Raw genomic sequence first — 22,297 nt, 5'->3', positions numbered from 1 at the left:
CTTTAGGAAATAGTTTGGGGTTCTTCAAAAAGTTAAACAGAGTTATCATATGACCTAACCTATGTACTGCTAGGTATATACCCAAGAGAAATGAGAACACACATCCACACAAAAATTTTCTAAGAAATTCGTAACAGCATGATTCCTAATAGCCAAAAAGTGGAAATACCCCAGATGTCCTTCAACGGGTGAAAGGATAAACAAAATGTGTTATATCCATACAATGGAATATTATTCAGCCATAAAAATAAGGATACTGATACATGCTAGACATGGATGAAGCCAGATACAAGAGACCGCATATTGCATGACTCCATTTATAGGAAATATTCAGAACAGGCAAACTGATAACAGAGAGAAAGTATATTAGTGGTTGCGGGCATGAGGGAAGAGTGGACTGGAGAGGGACTACTAAGGATTATGGGGTTTCCTTCCCAGACCATGAAAATGTTGGACAACATGACAGTGGGGAACTTTGTGGACTAAACACTAAAACCCACAGAACTGTGCTTTATAGGGTGAATTTTATATGTATCATATCTCAGTAATAAAAAAAAGAAAAAAAAAAAAAAACACAACACCCGGGGGGTGTTTCCAAATAAGTCGTATTCAAAGTGCTTAGAGTTGTTCTAGGCAGGCAGAAAGTGCTATCTACGTGCGTTAATGAAGATTGATAGTTGTGATGAGCATGAGATGCGCTTATTTGTATTTTCATGGAAACGTAAGCTTTCAGAAGCTAACTCTCCCCTCTCTCCTGTAAAGCCAGGCAGGACAAGCTTCAGATTAACATCTGTAATGAATGATCAACCGTGAGCAAATCTACCAGAGAGAAGAGAGGTGGAGATCTGGGCGGGCAGATACTTTTTCCTAAAAAGTCCAACGACCGTAAATCACCACTACGACCTTCTCCTTGCATTTGGTTCCGCTTACTGTACGCGTTAACTCATCTAATCCTCGTAGCAATTCTTTTTTTTTTTTTTTAAGATTTTATTTATTTATTAATGAAAGACAGAGAGAGAGGCAGAGACACAGACAGAGGGAGAAGCAGGCTCCGTGCAGGGAGCCTGACGTGGGGCCGATCCCGGGACTCCAGGGTCACCAGGGTCACGCTCCGGGCCCAAGGCGGCGCCAAGCCGCGGAGCCGCCGGGCTGCCCCCTAGCATCAGTTCTCCTACCGCTAATCTTCCCTAATGAATGAGTAAATAGAAGCTCCAGGATATTAACGGACCTGCCACAAACTGCTAAACTAGTAACTGCGGAGAACGCGGACTTGAGCTTATTCTATACCTGTCAAAACGCACATCTGCATATCGTATTAAAAAAATTAAGGATTTGCTCTTTTTGGGCGGGGGGAGGGAGGGATGATTAATTAAGGGTTTTTTTTGTGGGGGGGGGAATGAAGGATTTTTTTTGAGGGGAGACGTTTAAGGAGTACTGGGCGGGGGGGCGGGCGTGAAGTAACGAGCCCTAACAGGAGACGTCGCTGTCACGACCTGCAGCACGAGACTAAGGCGGACGCGCCGAGCAGCGGTCTGGGGGGCTCCTGACCCGGGGCCGGGCCTGCAGCTGCGGCTCGCGGTGGCGCCCTCAGGTCTCCTCCGTCAGGCCGGCCCCGCACGAGCGCCCGGAGCTGCCCGGCAGCCACAGAGCCCGCGGCCCGAAGCAGGCCCGAGGGCGGGGCGCCGGAGTTCCCGGCTCCCTCACACCCCGAGTTCCGCGAGACTCGACTCTCCTCCCCACGGGGGGGGCGGGGGGGGCGGGGGCGCCGTCGGAAGAGACCCAGAGTCTCCCGCGCCAGCTCTGGCCTTACCTCTTGGCCTTGGTTCCCTTGAGCACGAGTTTGGTGGACTTCACGTACGAGTATTCGGCCATGGTTGGGGGGACGCCCTGTCCGCCGAGGGGAGAGCTGGCTAGCGGCAAAAGACCTCCACTGGAGGAGGGACTGGCGAGGGAAGCCCTCCCCGCGCAGAACCGCAGGGACCCCCTGAGCGCGCAGGCGACGGCGCCTCCGAGCCCCGGGCGTTATTTTTCACCCGCCTCTTGGCGCCTACTTCCTGTTTACAGTCTGGGGCTACGGCGACGGCAGAGGGCCGAATTACCTCAGGGTTCATTTGCTTTGGAGAAGCGCGGGTTCGCGTTTCCGCAAAAGAGAAAAAACGGGGGGGGGGGGGGGATGGGGAGGGGAACGGACGCGCCCCCTGGCGGCCGCCGAGGGCCTGACAGCTGTGGGGGCGCGCTAGAGGTGTCCTGCTCCGTGTCCCGGGAAGGCGACCGGGTGATGAGCCCCGTGATGGGGCTCCCGGAGCGCCTCCCCGCTTTCCTGGGCGTGAGCTGGGCCTCCGAGGGCTTGCGAGCCCTTCCAACCCCATCAATTCCTATTGTGTTATCTAGGGAGACTGGAGTGGTGGGCAGGAAACGACTGGGGAGTCCAGGAAAAGATAATTAAGTGCATAAGTTTGGGGGCAGACGGCACGAGCGCGGTCGGAATCGGGTGCAGGTGCGGCGGAGGCCGAGGCGCACACTCACGACCCGAGAGGTCTGTCCGCCTAGCAGGGGCCTCGGGGGGCGCTCCAGCCCCCGCGACCGTGTCTCCGGCCTGCTCCGGGATCTTCCGACAGTTTCTTAAAAAAAAAAAAAAAGAAAGAAAATGTTTCAAAAAACATTTTATTTTTATTTGAGAGGGAGGGAGAGAGAGAGAACGACAGCAGGGGGAGGGGCGGAGCTCCGTGTAGGGCTCCCTCCTGGGGCTCCATCCCGGGGCTCCACCAGGGACTCTCTTCTGGGACTCTGTGATCATGACCTGAGCCGAAGGCTGACCCTTCACCAACTCAGCCACCCAGGTGCCTCTCTTACAACAGTTTGATAGTTCACTTCCCTGATTGCCTTTTCTCCCACTTCCAAACCACCTCTGATAATGCTGCCTGAATGATCATTCTAGAGAACTCGCTGATTATTCCCCAATCTAAAAATCTATTAAAGGCAACCTATTACTTTCAGGAGAGAAACTCCCGGCATCGCTTAGTAAACTATTGACAGTCTGGCCTCTTTTCCCACCACCTAACCTTTGCTACCGTAGTCCCACCAAATGGTTGGAAATGTCTGAATGCTCTCTGTTTGCTTCTGCTCCCTGGAATCCTGCCCTTTCTTCTTTCCCATGCTCTTCACTTGGCCCCAGGGTTTCCAATGTTTAAGACAATATTAATTAGTGGAACCTCACTAAAATAGGGAAAGGAGGAGAAAAGAGAAAGTTAGGAGGTGAAGCCTTACCACTCAACATCAATTATGGTTAATTACAGAAAGAATTATCAATGAAGAGCCCAACAGAAGAATCAGCAGCAGGAAAGAATCATCAATCACAGTCTCCTGCAAGGGAAAGATGTATTTCGTATCTCTGACAACATCTCCACTACCCCTGCAACTCAGCCCTTTGGAAACCATCATGACCTGGACTTCTGCTATTTTTTCCCCCCCAATGGACTTTTGTTTGGAAAAAACCCTCCCAGCTTCATTCTTCTTCTGCACAAAATAATGTTCCTCTTTGTTTGTTGCATGTCCAGAATTGGAATACTGTTATTCCTGAAAAAAACCATTTTTTTGCTAGTAAAATAACTGATAGTTTTATTTTTCAGGTTAAAACTCCAAAAAGCTGTCTTTAAATTCCCTCCTGCACTCCCCAAGCATCCTGCATTTCTCCTTCTGTAGTTAATTGTGTGCTTTTTCAGGGCAGGAACATAAGTAGCTTATTCGTCTTTGTTTCACCTATATACCTTGTGCAGTACCTGCTTCAGAGTAGACCCCGCATAAATGTCTGTTAACATGTTAGGATTGTAAAGCCTGAAGTTCAGCTGTGGGTTAATGAAGAGAGTGGAACATTTAGGAGTGTGACTAGATAGGAGGGGTTGTGGTAGAAAAACAGGAGGAGGAAAATCAGAGGGGTGAGGAATAATATATTATCATGGAGGCCACTGGAGGCCCATTCCTTATTTATTTACCAACCATCTCTGCAAAAACACCATGTGCTTGATGATAACATGTTGGCACCAGTATGGACAAAGGCAAGGAGCTAGGTGAGTGCTGCGTTGTGAAAAGAGAAGTGAATAGCCCAGTTGGTTGGAGACAGGGCATGTAGATTACAGTGGTGGGATCCAGGATTGAGAAGGCAAAGTTGGGTCATTTTGTACCTGAAAAATTTGCATAATCAGGAAGCAATTGTGAGGGTACTTTGCAGGGGGGTCAGATGAACAGAGTGGTACTCCAGGATGGTTACTCTGCAGCACTTGGCAATGCGATATAAGCCATGAGCTTTGGCTATTTTTTTTTTTTTTTTTTTTGGTAATACGAGTAACTGACAAAAGATAGTTATTTCAAATAAACACATTGCCAACCACAAGACTAGACAAAGAGCCAGCCCCACTGCCCCCTAGGCTCCTTTGTGAACTTGGTTGATTTCAATAAGTGACCATTTGGGCCACTTGCCTTTTCTCTTCCTGAGCTTTAAATTCCACACTCTTATATTTTAAATTTTCTAATAAAGAGTGAGCCTATAAAACCCTAGCCCCCCACACTTGGCTCTGATAAAAGCAGAAAACCTGCCTGTGCATACTTGTATGCTCGCCATCCTCCTTCCCCCTGCCCTGTGTGACCTCGCTATGTGGTTCCAGGTGTGCTGTGTGATTTCCAGGTCTTATAAATAATAAATCTCTATTTTTTCAAAGTTTCCCATTGTTCTTGAAGGGCATCTTGAAATCATAATAAGAAGCACAATAGCGGGTCCAAACACAAGAGTGGTATATTGATATTAGCATATTGATATGCTAAGACTGGCACAAAACAGTGTGATCAGTGGTGTGATACCAAAACCCTTTTACTCGAGCCATGACTCTTTTTTTTTTTTAATTTTTTTTTATTTTTTATTTATGATAGGCACACAGTGAGAGAGAGAGAGAGAGGCAGAGACACAGGCAGAGGGAGAAGCAGGCTCCATGCAGGGAGCCCGAGGCGGGACTTGATCTCGGGTCCCCAGGATCAGGCCCTGGACCGAAGGCGGTGCTAAACCGCTGAGCCACCCGGGCTGCCCTCGCTTTCTTAGTAAAGAGAAATTTTACCCCCTTACAAACACAGTATGACACAATCCCTTGTACATTTTCATTAGCTTAGTCTAGACCCCCAGGTGACTCAGGGGCTGAGCTGAGCATCCACCTTCGGCCCAGGGCCTGATCCTGGGATCCGGGATCGAGTCCCCCATCAGGCTTCCTGCATGGAGCCTGCTTCTCCCTCGGCCTATGTCTCTGCCTCTCTCACTCTCTGTCACTCTCATGAATAAAGAGATAAAAATCTTTAAATAAAAAACAACAACAGAAAATAATTCGCTTAGGCCTTTGCTGGAAGGTGCTGCTTGTTGCCCAACTTAGGTTCCATGGAGTCCGTGAGGCACGATCACCCTTACATTCGAGGCTTGCCGTTTCTTTGTGTCACCAAAGTGCTCCTTCTTCTTTATCCCTCTCTCTGCTTTTCGGTTTGATGAATTATTTTTTCATGATTCTATTTTAATTACTCCATTTTTCTCCATTCGAGACTCAGCTGTCTTTCTTTTTTTATTTAATGATCTTCAGTGATGTTGCTTCTCCTCTGCTAACTTCCTAGTTCTGCATCTGTGTCTACATTTATATCCGTGTCTCTGTTTCTCTGTCAGTGTACGTGGACACACAACGTGCTTTCAGTTCAGTTGGGGGTCAAGCCGGAGAGTCAGTGCCTCCTGTCTACTTTCAGTTCTGTGGCTGACAGCAGGTTCCCTAGAGCCCAGGTCAGGGCGACCCACTGGGTGCACCGCTGTCCACAGCTCACCCAGTGGGAAGGAGGGAAGGGCCCATAACACACGACAGGCAGGGGTTCAGGATAAGGACGGCCTCACACCTTCTAGGCCGAGACTCTGACACCTTCTGTAGGGTTTGCCTTGGATTCAGGAGCCTAGGATCGTGGGGAGCTATTGCCCATGCCTCCCCCGGTGGGACTGTCATCTTCTGGGCCTCCAGTATGAGAGAACTGGTGCCCACGTGTGTGCACATGGACCTCGTGGGCCTGGGCGCATGTACACACCAAGGAAGAACATGTGGTTGGAGGTATTTCCCGCATGTGACACCCGCCTCCAATGTCATAGATATGATGCCACAGTGGCCTGGGGACGTCTGGAGGAAGCACCCGCTAGGATAATCCCTGTCCCACGGGCAAGATGCAGACCATCCCCGACGGGCACAACGGCTTCTCTGGGGTCTAAACCGGGGAAGAATGGAAAGTTGTGTCTGAACGCAGGCGTGTGTCCAGGCTGGGGCCCTGGCTGCACACAGTCCTTCCCTGGGGCCTGTGGACAGGGGTGCGGGTGTGTCACTGTGTGCACAGGCCATCGCCTGCAGGGACGGGGGAGCCGTCGGCAGCCCCGAGCGCCGCCCCTGCAGCTTCCTCCAGGAGTGGGTCAGGGAGGGGGTCCCAGGAAGTGAGGTCACTCCCGTGACACAGAGCCCAACAGAACTTGGAACCCCCGTGACCAGGCAACCGCATCTAGTGCAGCCCCACCTCAGGCTCACTTGGCTGGAGACATCCGCTCCTGGAAGATGTTCTCCTGCTGCCGGCCCACCTCTGGGGGCTCTGGCTCCCAGGAACCCCAGGGGTGCCGCTTGTTCCAATGCTGTAGGCTTTGGCTCCAGCATAAAAACCAACGCCTCAGGGCGTTTATCAGGAGGCGCCGTCAGGTAACCCAGAGCAGGCCAGGCCAGGCCCCCTGTGCCAGCCATCCTGGGTGGCCCCATCCCCTCCTCTTCAGCTTCCGGGAAACAGGGATGTGTGGGCAGGTGCATCCAGGCTGGGGGACATTGCAGGGCGGCAGGTTCCCCGGTGATCCCTTCAGGGTCACCCTGAGGTCAAGGTGGGCAGGGTGCAAACAGGGCTCCTGAGGTCCTCTTACCCTCCGAGTAAGAGTCCCCCCGAGGCCCTGCAGCCGATCCCTTTGCTCTCCTTGGGGGAGGGGGGTGCCGCCTGCGCTGTGGTGTGTCTGGATGGGGGCCGCTGGGGGTGCGGCCCAGCCGAGGCGGCCGGACCGGGCGCTGAGGCCTCCTGCCTGGCTGCCGGGCACTGTCTCCACAGAGCTCCACCCGGGACAGGGGGCGCGAGCGGGAGGAAGGGGTGCTCTGCCCCACCGCCTCGAGGAACTGGGAAGTGCCCTGCGCAGCTAACAGAGGCCAGCGCGGGCTCAAATGAGTGCAGGGGCCGGGGCACCCCCGACACCCGGGTCCCCGATGCGGCACGAAGGGCCCCGGGTCCCAGAAGCCAGCCTGCTACTCCCCTGGGCTCCCCCCTACTCCTGCTCCCACATGAGTCTGCATTCCCCTGCTCCCCACACTTGCCCCAGGGCCCTGCCCCTGCCTGGGCCAGATGCAGAGTCCCTGTGCACAGAGGTGTAGGAATATCAGAGCAGAGCCTTCAGGGGCGGCCTGGTCGCCCAGGGGTTTAGCGCCTGCCTTCCGCCCAGGCCCTGACCCCGCAGGCCCGGGATCGAGTCCCGCCTCGGGCTCTCTGCACCAGGGCTGCTTCTCCCTCTGTCTGTGTGTCTGTCTCTCTCGGTCTCTGTCTCTCTGTGTCTCTTGAGGTCCTTGTACTGATCCAAACTTTTTTGAACATTTATCCTCTAAGATTGTTTCTTTATCGGATAGTTTGTCTTGTTTGTGTAAGAGACAGGCAGAGAGCAGGGAGGGGAGAGGGAGACCCAGGCTCCTGAAGCAGACTGGGCCCCAAGCGCAGGGCCTGCCAGGGCGGGATCCCAGGGTGCTGAGGCCACGACCCGAGCCACAGCCCAGAGTCAGAGGCTAAGTGACTGAGCCAAAGGCATCAAGGCCCGGGTTCCTGCCGTGGGCACTCCTGCCCCCCACGGCCCCCGAGAGCTCGGGCTGCGGGCTGCGCTCCCACCCCAGGCCTCCCGGCGGCTCCATGCACGTCCCCTCTGTCCCAACTCAGGGTGCAAGGGCCTCGGCCGGGAAGGCGCCTCCCATCTGCCCGACGAAGCCCAGCCGGACGGAGCTGCTGGAGCAGGAATTCCAACAACTGCTGCCCGCCTTGCTGCGCAGGGATGTCATCTCCGTTTTCATCTTTTTAGACAACTGTCATGGATTTGCCACCACCGACGAGGTGCTGGATCTGCTGTTTACGAAGTGAGCACCTGCGCCTCTGCAGCCCAGGGGTGGGCCACCTGCTGGTGGGGAGGCTGGGAATGGTTCTGAGCTGCCCGGCCTCGGGCCGCTCCCCCGCCTGGAGCAGAGTCACCCAGGGCACAGTGGGGTCCCGGAGGGCAGCCCCGGGGCCTGGCCTGTGGCGGGTCGGCCAGAGGGGCTGTGCCTGTGCTCCGCAGCCGTCCTCCTCCCCCGTGACGGGGCCTGTGCCTCCTCCCCACCGTCACCGGGGTCCTGAGCTGGCCTCTTTTCCCATTGAAAGGGAGGTTGGAGAGTCCATCGGGGGGCTGTGTCCTGGGGCAACCACACAGGGGGACCCCGGGGTCCCCGGGCGCCCAGGCCCACTCAGATATCGGCCGTGGGCCTGGCCGGAGCCTTTCATGCTCAAGCATTCAGGAGGCCCCGGCAGGTGCGGGCGCTTCTCCGGGGGCTGCCCGTGGCCCCCCGCACAGAGCTGACGGCCCCCGGGGCTCCGGCCTAGTCGGGGGTCAGAGGTGACAGCCCCCACGGTGAGAGGTCGCGGCCACAGGATGATTCGTGGGATGCCCCCGCCCTCCCCTAGATATGGGTGCATCGCAGCTGCGTGTGGTGGCGACGACGCGGTCCTGCAGCGCTGGAAACTGTGAGTGACTCCGGCCCCTGCCCGAGGGCCTTCCCTCTCCAGGAGGGCAGCGAGGGGGCTGTGGGCCGGGGGTGCTGGACCCTCACCCCACACATCTGCAATTCCCGTGACGGGGTAAAGGTCTAAGGGCCCTTCAGGAAAGGAGGAAAGGAGAGCCGTGAATAGGGTGTGGGCTTGGTGGGAGAGCACTGGGACCCCTAAGGGAGACTTTCTCCATGCCCGCCCCTCCCAGCCCTCTGTCTGCCCCACACCTGGGACCCAGAGCAGAGGGGGTGGGGAGCATCGCACTCCCCAATCTGGTGGCACCTGGACCCAGTGCACAGCAGGTTGCCACGAGGGCCATTGAGGGCTCACAGACCCGGTGGCCCTGGCCCCGTGGGAGACGGCAGATTAGAGTCAGTGGAAGGACACCCCCCGGGGCCCCTCATGAGGGAGGCAGCGCAGAGCCACAGGGAGGGAAAGTGGAGGTCCCGGGTGGCTCCTGGCAAGGCCTGGCAGGACACAGAGCCCGAGCCCTCCTGGCTTGGACCTTCCCAGAGCGACAGTGTGTGCAGTGAGGGCGATGACGGGCCAGACGCCCCCCGTCCCCGGACGCCTGCCGGTGGATTCAAGGGGCAAGTGGGCAGGGAGCCAGGCTGAGGAGGGAGCCCCGCTTCCCAGCAAAGACCGTGATGGTCACACCGCTGGGCGTGGGCTCCCCCGCACAGAGGCTTCGTGCCAGCCCCTCCTCGGGGAGCAGGCCTGTGGCAGGCAGGACCGCCAGGTGGCAGGTGGACGAGGAGCAGGACTGGCCTCTGACAGCCCCGCACGGGAGGCCGAGGCCCCGGGTCCTGCAGGGCTTCCCCGGGACACCTCGGTGTGAGGGAGCCCTGTCTTCTGACCCCTGTGCCCACCTGTCCCTCCCCAGGGCCATCTGCTGCATCCTGGAGATATGGATGGACTATTATCAGGAGGACTTTTGTCGGCTCCCCCAATCTGCCTCCCTGAAGAAGATTCTGGAATTCATAAGGCAGCGCATGCCAGGCACAGACGTGGAGCTCCGTGCCCGGCGTTACCTGCAACAACTCAGACGCCTCCATGCAGCGGAGCCAGAGGCTGGGGGTGAGGAGGCCTGGGGGTGGCCGAGCTGGGGACAGGGTGGGCCCCACGGATCCAGCGTCCGTGCAGCTGGGCCGGGAGCAGGGGTTCGGCTCACACCCCATCCCCACGAGCTGCAGGCTGGGGACACCTCCCAGGGCTCTTTGAGCGGTTGGAAGAGTGTCCTTGATTTGGGAGGGACGTGGAAAGTCCGTCCTGGTGGTGATACTTTGTCTTCTTGGAGCTACAGCTTCGGCCCGAGCAAAAGACCCTGAAGCACTTCCGGAGCCCGCCCCAGCCCCAACTGTGGGGCCTGCTGCCTCGGATGGGCCTGAAGTGCTCGAGGCCGCCCTGGCTGCTGGGGCTGAGGGCTTGGCCCCAGCTGAGGTGCCAGCTGGGGAGGCGAAGCCCCTGCAGATAGTGGTCACTGCTCTAGATCACGGCTGCGCCCTGGACGAGCCACGTGCACCTGCGGCCACCCCGGAGGAGGAGCAGGCCCTGGCACCTGCAATCGGGGTCCCCAGAGTGCCAGAGCCGCCAATTGCCTCCGGGACAACTGGCTTCAACCTCTGCGCAGCCCCCTGACCACCTCGGGAGCCCGCCCCAGCTCCCACCGCGGGGCTCGTCATGCCTGCAGCCCAACGGAGGCTTGCCCTTCCCGTGTCATTTCACTGTTTCTATATTTTGAGTTTTTCTTTAACCTGTAAAATGGCTTATGAGTTTTATTGTAATAAAGTATAAGTTAACTTCAAACAAAATTCACTCTGATGCTTTTAAATTATACATCGTGGACCTACACTTTAGGTCCATTCACAGTGTCACAGGTCCCAGAGCCCAGGGCGCCGGGGGACACAGCCCAGGATCGGGTGCTCCCCCAGGTCAGGCAGAGGCCGGGAGGACACAGGACAGCCAGGTGGCTCCTGCCCCCGGGCGGCCCGAGCTGTACAGATCGGCGGGCCCGCCCCTGGAGCATCCAGGCCCCTGCACACTGGGAGCTGCAGTAGTCACTGCGGGAGCTGACTCCAGAGCTGCACAGCTGGCCGCCCCCACTGTTGTTGTCCCTCCTGGTGTCACCCTGTACCTGGGACTGAGCAGGGGCCTCACAGATAAACAACTCCCACTGAGCCATACACCTGGCAGGGGCCTGGGCAGCTCCCCAGGTGCACACACCCGACAATCAGCACAGCAGGCCCCTCCCTCAGAAGACCAGCTAGAAGGTCAGGGGAAAAGCAAGGTATTGACCAAGCAGCACTGGAAAGTTCCAGGGGAAGCCGAGGGATTTACAGTATATAGGATCAGAGGATACTCCCCCTTGTTTTTTTCTTTTCTGTTTGTTTCTGTTGTTTCCCCACCCCCACCCCCTTTTTAATTCTTTTTTATTTCTTCTTTTCTTTTTTTCTCTCTCTCTCTCTTTCTCGTTATTCCAGTACAACTTGTTTTTGGCCACTCCGCACTGAGTAAAATGGCTAGAAGGAAAAACTCACCTCCAAAGAAAGAAATCAGAAACAGTCCTCTCTCCCACAGAGTTACAACATTTGGATTACAATTCAATGTCAGAAAGCCAATTCAGAAGCACAGTTATAAAGCTACTGGTGGCTCTAGAAAAAAGCATAAAGGACTCAAGAGACTTCATGACTGTAGGATTTAGATCTAATCAGGCCGAAATTAAAAATCAGTTAAATGAGATGCAATCCAAACTGGAGGTCCTAACGACCAGGGTTAACGAGGGAGAAGAACGAGTGAGTGACACAGAAGACAAGTTGATGGCAAGGGCGGAAACTGAGGGAAGAAAAGAAAGACAATTAAGAGACCATGAGGATAGGTTAAGGGAAATAAATGACAGCCTCAGAAGGAAAAATCTACGTTTAATTGGGGTTCCCGAGGGCGCCAAAAGGGACAGAGGTCCAGATTATGTATTTGAACAAATCATAGCTGAAAACTTTCCTAACTTGGGAAGGGAAACAGGCATTTAGATCCAGGAGCTAGAGAGATCACCCCCACCCCCCTTAAATCCATAAAAACCGCTCAACATTTAACATTTAATACTGGAACTTGCAAATTCCAAAGATAAAGAGAAGATCCTTAATGCAGCAAGAGACAAGAAATCACTAACTTTTATGGGGAGAAGCTTTAGGACAACAGCAGACCTCTCCACAGAGACCTGGGAGGTAAGAAAGGGCCGGCAGGATACAGTCAGGGTCCTAAATGAGAGGAACCTGCAGCCAAGAATACTTTATCCAGCAAGGCTCTCATTCAGAATAGAAGGAGAGATAAAGAGCTTCCAAGAGAGGCAGAAACTGACAGGATATGTGACCACCAAGCCGGCTCTGCCAGAAATATTAAGGGGGGACCCTGTAAAAGAAAGGGGAAGTCCAAGGAAACAATCCACAAAAACAGGGACTGAATAGGTATCATGATGACACTAAATCCATATCTGTCAATAGTAACTCTGAACGTGAATGGGCTTAATGACCCCATCAAAAGGACGCAGGGTTTCAGACTGGATAAAAAAAGGCAAGACCCATCCATTTGCTGTCTCCAAGAGACTCATTTTAGACATCAGGACACCTACAGCCTGAAAATAAAAGGTTGGAGAACTGTGTACCATTCAAATAGTCCTCAATAAATGCAGGGGTAGCCATCCTTATATCAGATAAATTAAAGTTTGTCCCAAAGACTGTAGTGAGAGGTGAAGAGGGACACTATATCATACTTAAAGGATCTATCCAACAAGAGGACCTAACAATCACGAATATTTATGGCCCGGATGCGTGAGCCGCCAAGTATATCAATCGATTAATAACCAAAGTTAAGACATACTTAGATAATAATACACTTATACTTGGTGACTTCAATGGAGCGCTTTCTGCAATCCACAGGTCTTTTAAGCACAACATCTCCAAAGAAACAGGAGCTTTAAATGATACACTGGACCAGATGGATTTCACAGATATTTATAGAACTTTACATGCAAACGCAACTGAATACACATTCTTCTCAAGTGCACGTGGGGCTTTCTCCAGAAGAGACCACAAACTGGGTCACACATCAGGTCTTAATTGATACCAAAAGATTGGGATCGACCCTGTGTATTTTCAGACCATAATGCTTTGAAACTAGAACTAAATCACAAGAAGAAGTTTGGAAGGATTTCAAATACGTGGAGGTTAAGGACCATCCTGCTACAAGGTGAAAGGGTCAACCACGAAATTAGAGAAGAATTAAAAAGATTCATGGAAACTAATGAGAATGAAGACACCACCATTCAAAATCTTTGGGATACAGCAAAAGCAGTCCTGAGGGGGAAATACATCGCAATACAAGCATCCATCCAAAAACTGGAAAAAACTCAAATAGAAAAGCTAACCTTCCACCTAAGGGAGCTGGTGAAAGACAGCAAATAGATCCAACACCCAGCAGAAGAAGAGGGTTAAAAAAGACTCGAGCAGAACTCAATGAAATAGAGACCAGAAGAACTGTGGAAAACATCAACAAAACCAGGAGTTGGTTCTTTGAAACAATTAAGAAGGTAGATAAACCATTAGCCAGCCTTATTTAAAAGAAGACAGAAAACACTCAAACTAATAAAATCATGATGAGAAAGGAGAGATCACTACTAACACCAAAGAAAGGACCTAGAGTGTATTCTATATGTTAAGCAAAGTCAGTCATTCAGAGAAAATACCAGATGATTTCACTCATACGTGGAATTAAAACAACAACAACAACAAAACAACAACAACAACAACAACAACAACAAACGGATATAGGGGAAGGAAGGAAAAGAGTGGGAGGTATACTATAAGAGATTCTTTAGTACAGAGAACAACAGGCTTGCTGGAGGGAAGGAGGGCATGGGATTGGCGTGGTGATTGGCAGTGAGGAGGGCACTTGTTGTGATGAGCACTGGGTGTTATAGGTAAGTGATGAATCACTAAACACTAGTCTTGAACCAATATTACAGTATATGTTAACTAACTAGAATTTAAGTAAAAACTTGAAAAAAATAAGGAAAGAAGACTCATGGAATGGTAAAGCTTGCAGGGAGCATGGTAGTCCAGTAGCAAGCACCTTGTGCATTAAAAGATGAGGAGGGGGCGCCTGGATGGCACAGTCAGTTATGTGACCAACTGTTGGTTTCAGCTTGGATCCTGATCTCGGGGTCATGAGGTCGAGTCCCACATTGGGCTCCGTGCTCAATCTGGAGCGTGTTCTCCCTCTCTCTCTAACTCCCACTTGTGCTCTCTCTCCCTCTCTCTGATTTATATATAATATAAATCTTAAAAAAAAAAATAAGATGAGAGAAATAAATCACATTTTCAGACACAGTGCAGACCCTGGAGCTACAAAGCCTCACCTATACCACATGCACTACCCTGCTTGCCTCATCTTTCCTCAGTCTCCCTTTTGTGCTCTCTCTTCCTCCTTTTTCTTTCCTAGACACCATATGCTTAGTGAGGCCAGCAGGACCAAGAGCTAAAAATGTCCTGGGTGTGGCCCTTCATAAAAGCTTTCATCAAAGGCACTTACCTTGAAGTGGAAGCCATGATGAGCCAGAAACAGAGATTTGTCTATATGTGCAGAGTCAAAGAACCTGTAAGACAGCAAAAGTCGATTTTTTAAAATTGTATGCTGGGCCGCCCGGGTGGCTCAGTGGTTTGGTGACTGCCTTCGGCCCAGGGTGTGATCCTGGAGACCCAGGATCGAGTCCCACGTCAGGCTTCTGCGTGGGGCCTGCTTCTCCCTCTGCCTGTGTCTGTGCCTCTCTCTCCCTCTGTGTCTCTCTCATGAATAAATAAAGAAAATCTTTAAAAAATAAAAAAATAAAATTAAATATGTATTCTTTCATTGTAAAGGACCTTAACTATCAATTTCACTTTAAAAAAAATTGCATGCTAATTAGCAAGGAATAGGACCTTCTCCACCATTTAAGTGAAAAAAAAAAAAAAAAAAAACCAAGAATACCAAAACACATTTTTAGCCTAAAGTTCACTAGCAGTAAGCAGAGGATGGATTGAATACACACAGCAGAGGGGGTCTAGTCAACTGGCCAATCAGAGGGAAAAAACAACGAGCCCTCCACGTCCTGCTGAAACATATTATAGGTCAAAGGTTTTCACCGTCAAAACTACTGGCATGTGGGCCGGATGAGCCTTTGTTGGGGGGCTGTCCTGTGAATTACGGGATTTTAACAGCTTTCCGGAACTCCACCCACTAGGTGCCAGTAAAACACGGATCCCCTACCTGTGAAATCAAACATGTTTCCAGATATTGCCATACGTCCCATGGGGGACAAAATTGCACCTGGTTGACAACTATTATTCTATCTATATCAAGACTCCAATAGATCGTACCGTAAAAAGGAAATACTGTCTACTAGTGCTGCCCAATATGGTATGTGGTTATTACATATCTGATATATATGGCGAGTGTGATTGAGAAAGTGAATTTTCTCAATTATATAAAATTTTATATAATTTTAATTAATTTTAATGTAAATTGTCACATGTGCCTGGCCAGTGACCACCACATTAGTGAAGTCTCACATGTATAAAGAGCCAATTATGAAACAACGTTCTCTTAACAACCAACAGGTCAAAGAAGAAAAACTTTTTCCTAGGTTAACTTAAGGGGGAAATTAAAAAGCATCTTGAGGCCATCTGGGTGGCTCAGTTGGTTAAGCCTTCGACTCCTGATTTGGCTCAGATCATGATCTCAGTATCTTGAGATCGAGCCCTGTGCTGGGTTCTGCAGTGAGTGTGGAGCCTGCTTAAGATTCTCCCTCTCCTTTCCCCCTGCCCCCACCCACTCCTGGGTTCTCTTTCTTACATAAATACATAGTATCTTGAAACAAATGAAACAAGGAAACCCAATATACCAAAACATTTAGGCTGCAGCAAAAGATTTCTAGGAGAGCTTAATGCTATAAACACATACAGAAAAAAAAAGAAAAAAATATATATATATAAATCTCTCAAGGAACTCTAGAAAGAATAGATGAATGGATAAAGAAGACGTGGTACATATGCGATGGAGTATTATTCAGTTATACAAAAGAATGAAATCTCGTCATTTGGAATGATGTACATGGAGCTAAAGAGTAATGCTAAGTGAAATAAGTGAGTCAGAGAAACACAAATACCATATGATTTCATTCCTAAGTGTAATTTAAGAAACAAAAAAAGAATGTGCAAAGGGGGGCACCTAGGTGGTTCAGATGGTAAAAGCATCTGACTTTGTATGCTGTTTATTTTTTTCACTTCACGAGACTTAATACTCTTTCATGAAAAGAACTCTTACTAAACTAGGAGTAAAAGTAAACCAACTAAACATCATAAAGACCAAATATGAAAAAAAAAATCCCAACGAATGTACAAAATAGCAAAAGACTCAAACTTTTCCTCTAAAAATAGGATCAAAATAAAGTTCTTTACTCTGGCCTTTCCATCAAATATAGTACTAGAAAACTTAGCCAGAGCAATTAGGCAAGTAAAAGAAACAAAACGCATCCAAACTGGAAAGGAAGAAGAAGAATCATATTTGCATATACCATAATCTTATACGTAGAAATCGTAAGGATTAAAAAAATTAGAAGCAGTAAACAAATTCAACAAGGTTGCAGAAATGAAAACCAACACACCAAGAAGCAGTTGCATCTCTAGATGTTAACAATGAACAATTTGAAGTGGAACTCAAGAACACAACTCCATTTACCACAACACTGAAAAAGGTAAGATATTCAGGAACAAGACTAATGAAAGAAGTGAAAGAATCATACACTGAAAATGAGAAAACATATGTAAGAGTAATGTTTAAAAAAAACCCCAAAATAGATATTTTATAGATAAAATGCTTGAAAGGAAACATAAGGAAAAGATTCACAATATTAGATCTGCCAATGATTTCTTTCTTTTTGTAAACAGGCTCCATACCCAGGGTGGAGCCTAATATGGGGCCTGAACTCACAACCCTGAGATCAAGACCTGAGCTGACATTGAGTCATATGCTTACTGACTGAGCCACCCAGGATCCACGGACCTGGCAGTGATTTCCTGACTACGATACCAAAGCACCAGCAAACAAGTAAACATAGACAAATGGGGTCTATAAAACTTCAAATGCACCAAAGGATACAATCTAGAGAGTGAAGAGACAACGAATAGAATGGGAAAAATATGTGCAAACCATGTATTTGACAATAAGTTAATATACAAAAAACTCCTACGAACTTTGTCACAAGGCAACAAGTAGCCCAATGGAAGAAAGGACGAAGAGCCTGTACAGACATTCCTTGAAAGAAGATGTATAAATGGCCAATGAACCTATGAAATGATGCTCCACATCACTAACCATCAAAAAAGGCAAATCACAACCACGATGAGGGTCACCTCACACCCACTAGGATGACCACTGTTAAAAAATAAAATGTTGGCAAGGATATGGAGAAATCAGGACACTTGTGCATTGCTGATAGGAATGTAACATGGTGCAACCACTATGTAAACAGTATGAGAGTTCCTCAAAAAAATTAAAACTACAACTACCATATAATCCAGCAATCCTATTTCTGGGGTACGTGTAGTCAAAAGAATTGAAAGCAGGGTCGCCAAGAGACCTCCATCCTCATAGAAGCATTCTTTATCATAGCCAAGGGCTGGGAGCAACTCAGATGTCCATCAAAGGTAAATGGATAAAGAAAATGTGGTGTATACTGATTTTTATTTATTTATGAGAGACACACGGGGAGAGAGGCAGAGACACCGGCATAAACCATAATGAGATACCATTTCATACCCACTAGGATGGCTATTATCAGAGAACCAGAAATAACAAATGTTGGTGAGGATACGGAAAAATTGAAACCCTGTGCACTGCTGGTGGAAATATAAAATGCAACTATGCAAAACAGTATGGTGGTTTCTCACAAAATTAAAAATGGCATTACTGTCATGATACAGCAATTCCACTTCTAGGTACATGCCCAAAAGAACTGAAACCAAAGTCTTGAAGAGATATCTGTACACCCATATTCCTCGCAGAATTATCCACAATAGGCAAAAAGTGGAAGTCACTCATGTGTTCATTGAAATATGAATGGATAAATGCAGTATATACACAATGGAGTATCAGTCTTTTTTTTTTTCTTTTTTTAAAGATTTTATTTATTTATTCATTAGACAGAGAGAGAAAGAGAGAGAGAGAGAGAGAGAGGCAGAGACACAGGCAGAGGGAGAAGCAGGCTCCATGCAGGGAGCCCGATGTGGGACTCGATCCCGGGTCTCCAGGGTCACGCCCTGGGCCAAAGGCAGGTGCTCAACCCCAGAGCCACCTGGGCTGCCTGGAATATCAGTCTTAAAAGGAAGACTGACACATGCTGTAACATGGATGAACCTTGAAGACCTCCTGATTTCAAAAACTTGCGAAGGGACAGTAATCAAGACAAATATATCAACAGAACAGACAAATCAATGGAACAAAGTCCAAAAATATATCAGCACATATAAAGTCAAATGATTTTTGACAAACGTATTAAGGCAGTTTAATGGAGAAAGGAAAGTCTATTCAACAGTGGTGCTACAACAACTGGTTATCAATATGAAAAAATGAAAAAAAGAACTTTGATCCCTAATTCACACAAGACTAAAAATTAATGAGATAGATCATAGATCTTTTTTTAAAATAAATTTATTTTTTATTGGTGTTCAGTCTACCAACATACAGAATAACAACCAGTGCTCATCCCGTCAAGTGCCCCCCTCAGTGCCCGTCACCCATTCACCCCCACCCCCCACCCTCCTCCCCTTCCACCACCCCTAGTTCGTTTCCCAGAGTTAGCAGTCTTTACGTTCTGTCTCCCTTTCTGATATTTCCCACACATTTCTTCTCCCTTCCCTTATATTCCCTTTCACTATTAATTATATTCCCCAAATGAAAGAGAACATACAATGTTTGTCCTTCTCCGACTGACTTACTTCACTCAGCATAATACCCTCCAGTTCCATCCACGTTGAAGCAAATGGTGGGTATTTGTCGTTTCTAATGGCTGAGCAATATTCCATTGTATACATAAACCACGATAGATCATAGATCTAATGAGAAACTAAAACTGAAGCCTCATAAAGAAAACGTGGAAGAATTTCTTCATGACCTTGGGGTAAGCAACAACTTCTTAGACTGAAGATATAAGATGGTAATGTAACAGAAAAATAGTAATAAATGGAATCTTATAAAAACTAAAAACTTCTGGGACACTTGGGTGAAGCCTGCTTCTCCCTCTGCCTGTGTTTCTGCCTCTCTCTCTGTGTCTGTCATGAATAAATAAATAAAATCTTAAAAAAAAACTTATAGTTGAAAAATTATAATTGAAAAATTTTTTTCAATTTTTTAAACTTTTGCTTTAAGAAAAATACCATTTAATAAAATGAAAAGTTAAACCATAGACTAGGAGCAAAGACTCAGAACTGTATCGGACCCCGGGATCACTCCCGGAGCCAAAGGCAGACGCTCAGCTGCTGAGCCATCGAGACGTCCCACTAGGAAAATATTTTTAAAGGCATCTCAGCAGTATTAACTTTTCCCAGAATAAAGTATGGAAAACTTACCAACAATATCAAGTTGAGTTTCTTCATCTTCTTCTCTTTTTCTCTTCTTCTCTTTGCTCTTTTTCTTCTTACTGTAGGAGATAATTTATATAGATAAGTTTAGAAATATTGATTTGATGTTAAACATCTAAGATGGAATCTTACAAGCCTCTTTTAAGCTGTACACAGATTTATGAATTATTGATTCACAGTTATCTACACCGATATGTTCTCTTCCTTCTAATACTGAGAAGTCAGTTCTGATCCTGTATGTATTGTATTATAGTTAAGAGAACAGGCTCTGGAGGACTGCCTTTTTAATCTTGTTATTTCTTAGCTCTGCGACTTTTGGAACATTTCTTAATCACTGTCAGCTTCTCATCTATAACATGAGGATAATAATTTATGCTCTTAAGGTTACTGCGAGGATTAAGGGTGAATGTGAATCTTCCTATGTTGCTGGTGAAAATGAAAAGTGGTACAGCTGCTTTAGGAAATAGTTTGGGGTTCTTCAAAAAGTTAAACAGAGTTATCATATGACCTAACCTATGTACTGCTAGGTATATACCCAAGAGAAATGAGAACACACATCCACACAAAAATTTTCTAAGAAATTCGTAACAGCATGATTCCTAATAGCCAAAAAGTGGAAATACCCCAGATGTCCTTCAACGGGTGAAAGGATAAACAAAATGTGTTATATCCATACAATGGAATATTATTCAGCCATAAAAATAAGGATACTGATACATGCTAGACATGGATGAAGCCAGATACAAGAGACCGCATATTGCATGACTCCATTTATAGGAAATATTCAGAACAGGCAAACTGATAACAGAGAGAAAGTATATTAGTGGTTGCGGGCATGAGGGAAGAGTGGACTGGAGAGGGACTACTAAGGATTATGGGGTTTCCTTCCCAGACCATGAAAATGTTGGACAACATGACAGTGGGGAACTTTGTGGACTAAACACTAAAACCCACAGAACTGTGCTTTATAGGGTGAATTTTATATGTATCATATCTCAGTAATAAAAAAAAGAAAAAAAAAAAAAACACAACACCCGGGGGGTGTTTCCAAATAAGTCGTATTCAAAGTGCTTAGAGTTGTTCTAGGCAGGCAGAAAGTGCTATCTACGTGCGTTAATGAAGATTGATAGTTGTGATGAGCATGAGATGCGCTTATTTGTATTTTCATGGAAACGTAAGCTTTCAGAAGCTAACTCTCCCCTCTCTCCTGTAAAGCCAGGCAGGACAAGCTTCAGATTAACATCTGTAATGAATGATCAACCGTGAGCAAATCTACCAGAGAGAAGAGAGGTGGAGATCTGGGCGGGCAGATACTTTTTCCTAAAAAGTCCAACGACCGTAAATCACCACTACGACCTTCTCCTTGCATTTGGTTCCGCTTACTGTACGCGTTAACTCATCTAATCCTCGTAGCAATTCTTTTTTTTTTTTTTTTAAGATTTTATTTATTTATTAATGAAAGACAGAGAGAGAGGCAGAGACACAGACAGAGGGAGAAGCAGGCTCCGTGCAGGGAGCCTGACGTGGGGCCGATCCCGGGACTCCAGGGTCACCAGGGTCACGCTCCGGGCCCAAGGCGGCGCCAAGCCGCGGAGCCGCCGGGCTGCCCCCTAGCATCAGTTCTCCTACCGCTAATCTTCCCTAATGAATGAGTAAATAGAAGCTCCAGGATATTAACGGACCTGCCACAAACTGCTAAACTAGTAACTGCGGAGAACGCGGACTTGAGCTTATTCTATACCTGTCAAAACGCACATCTGCATATCGTATTAAAAAAATTAAGGATTTGCTCTTTTGGGGCGGGGGGAGGGAGGGATGATTAATTAAGGGTTTTTTTTGTGGGGGGGGGAATGAAGGATTTTTTTTGAGGGGAGACGTTTAAGGAGTACTGGGCGGGGGGGCGGGCGTGAAGTAACGAGCCCTAACAGGAGACGTCGCTGTCACGACCTGCAGCACGAGACTAAGGCGGACGCGCCGAGCAGCGGTCTGGGGGGCTCCTGACCCGGGGCCGGGCCTGCAGCTGCGGCTCGCGGTGGCGCCCTCAGGTCTCCTCCGTCAGGCCGGCCCCGCACGAGCGCCCGGAGCTGCCCGGCAGCCACAGAGCCCGCGGCCCGAAGCAGGCCCGAGGGCGGGGCGCCGGAGTTCCCGGCTCCCTCACACCCCGAGTTCCGCGAGACTCGACTCTCCTCCCCACGGGGGGGGCGGGGGGGGCGGGGGCGCCGTCGGAAGAGACCCAGAGTCTCCCGCGCCAGCTCTGGCCTTACCTCTTGGCCTTGGTTCCCTTGAGCACGAGTTTGGTGGACTTCACGTACGAGTATTCGGCCATGGTTGGGGGGACGCCCTGTCCGCCGAGGGGAGAGCTGGCTAGCGGCAAAAGACCTCCACTGGAGGAGGGACTGGCGAGGGAAGCCCTCCCCGCGCAGAACCGCAGGGACCCCCTGAGCGCGCAGGCGACGGCGCCTCCGAGCCCCGGGCGTTATTTTTCACCCGCCTCTTGGCGCCTACTTCCTGTTTACAGTCTGGGGCTACGGCGACGGCAGAGGGCCGAATTACCTCAGGGTTCATTTGCTTTGGAGAAGCGCGGGTTCGCGTTTCCGCAAAAGAGAAAAAACGGGGGGGGGGGGGGGATGGGGAGGGGAACGGACGCGCCCCCTGGCGGCCGCCGAGGGCCTGACAGCTGTGGGGGCGCGCTAGAGGTGTCCTGCTCCGTGTCCCGGGAAGGCGACCGGGTGATGAGCCCCGTGATGGGGCTCCCGGAGCGCCTCCCC

At 49.3% G+C, this 22,297-nt stretch overlaps 1 long non-coding RNA gene across 1 annotated transcript; it reads right to left on the bottom strand.

Annotated features, from left to right (window-relative positions):
- Window positions 1-2,648: 2,648 nt before the first annotated feature.
- LOC140604698 (uncharacterized) lies at window positions 2,649-22,127 on the bottom strand. The gene is made up of 4 exons (XR_012007508.1): window positions 21,794-22,127; window positions 19,518-19,588; window positions 14,446-14,509; window positions 2,649-3,363 (listed from the first exon to the last, which is right to left on the bottom strand). It is a non-coding gene; the product is annotated as an uncharacterized lncRNA (long non-coding RNA).
- Between the last annotated feature and the right edge of the window lie 170 nt (window positions 22,128-22,297).

This window comes from Canis lupus, chromosome 15, assembly GCF_048164855.1.
Source record: "Canis lupus baileyi chromosome 15, mCanLup2.hap1, whole genome shotgun sequence".
Lineage (NCBI taxonomy): Eukaryota > Metazoa > Chordata > Mammalia > Carnivora > Canidae > Canis > Canis lupus.
This window is presented reverse-complemented; position numbering and strand designations above follow the sequence as displayed.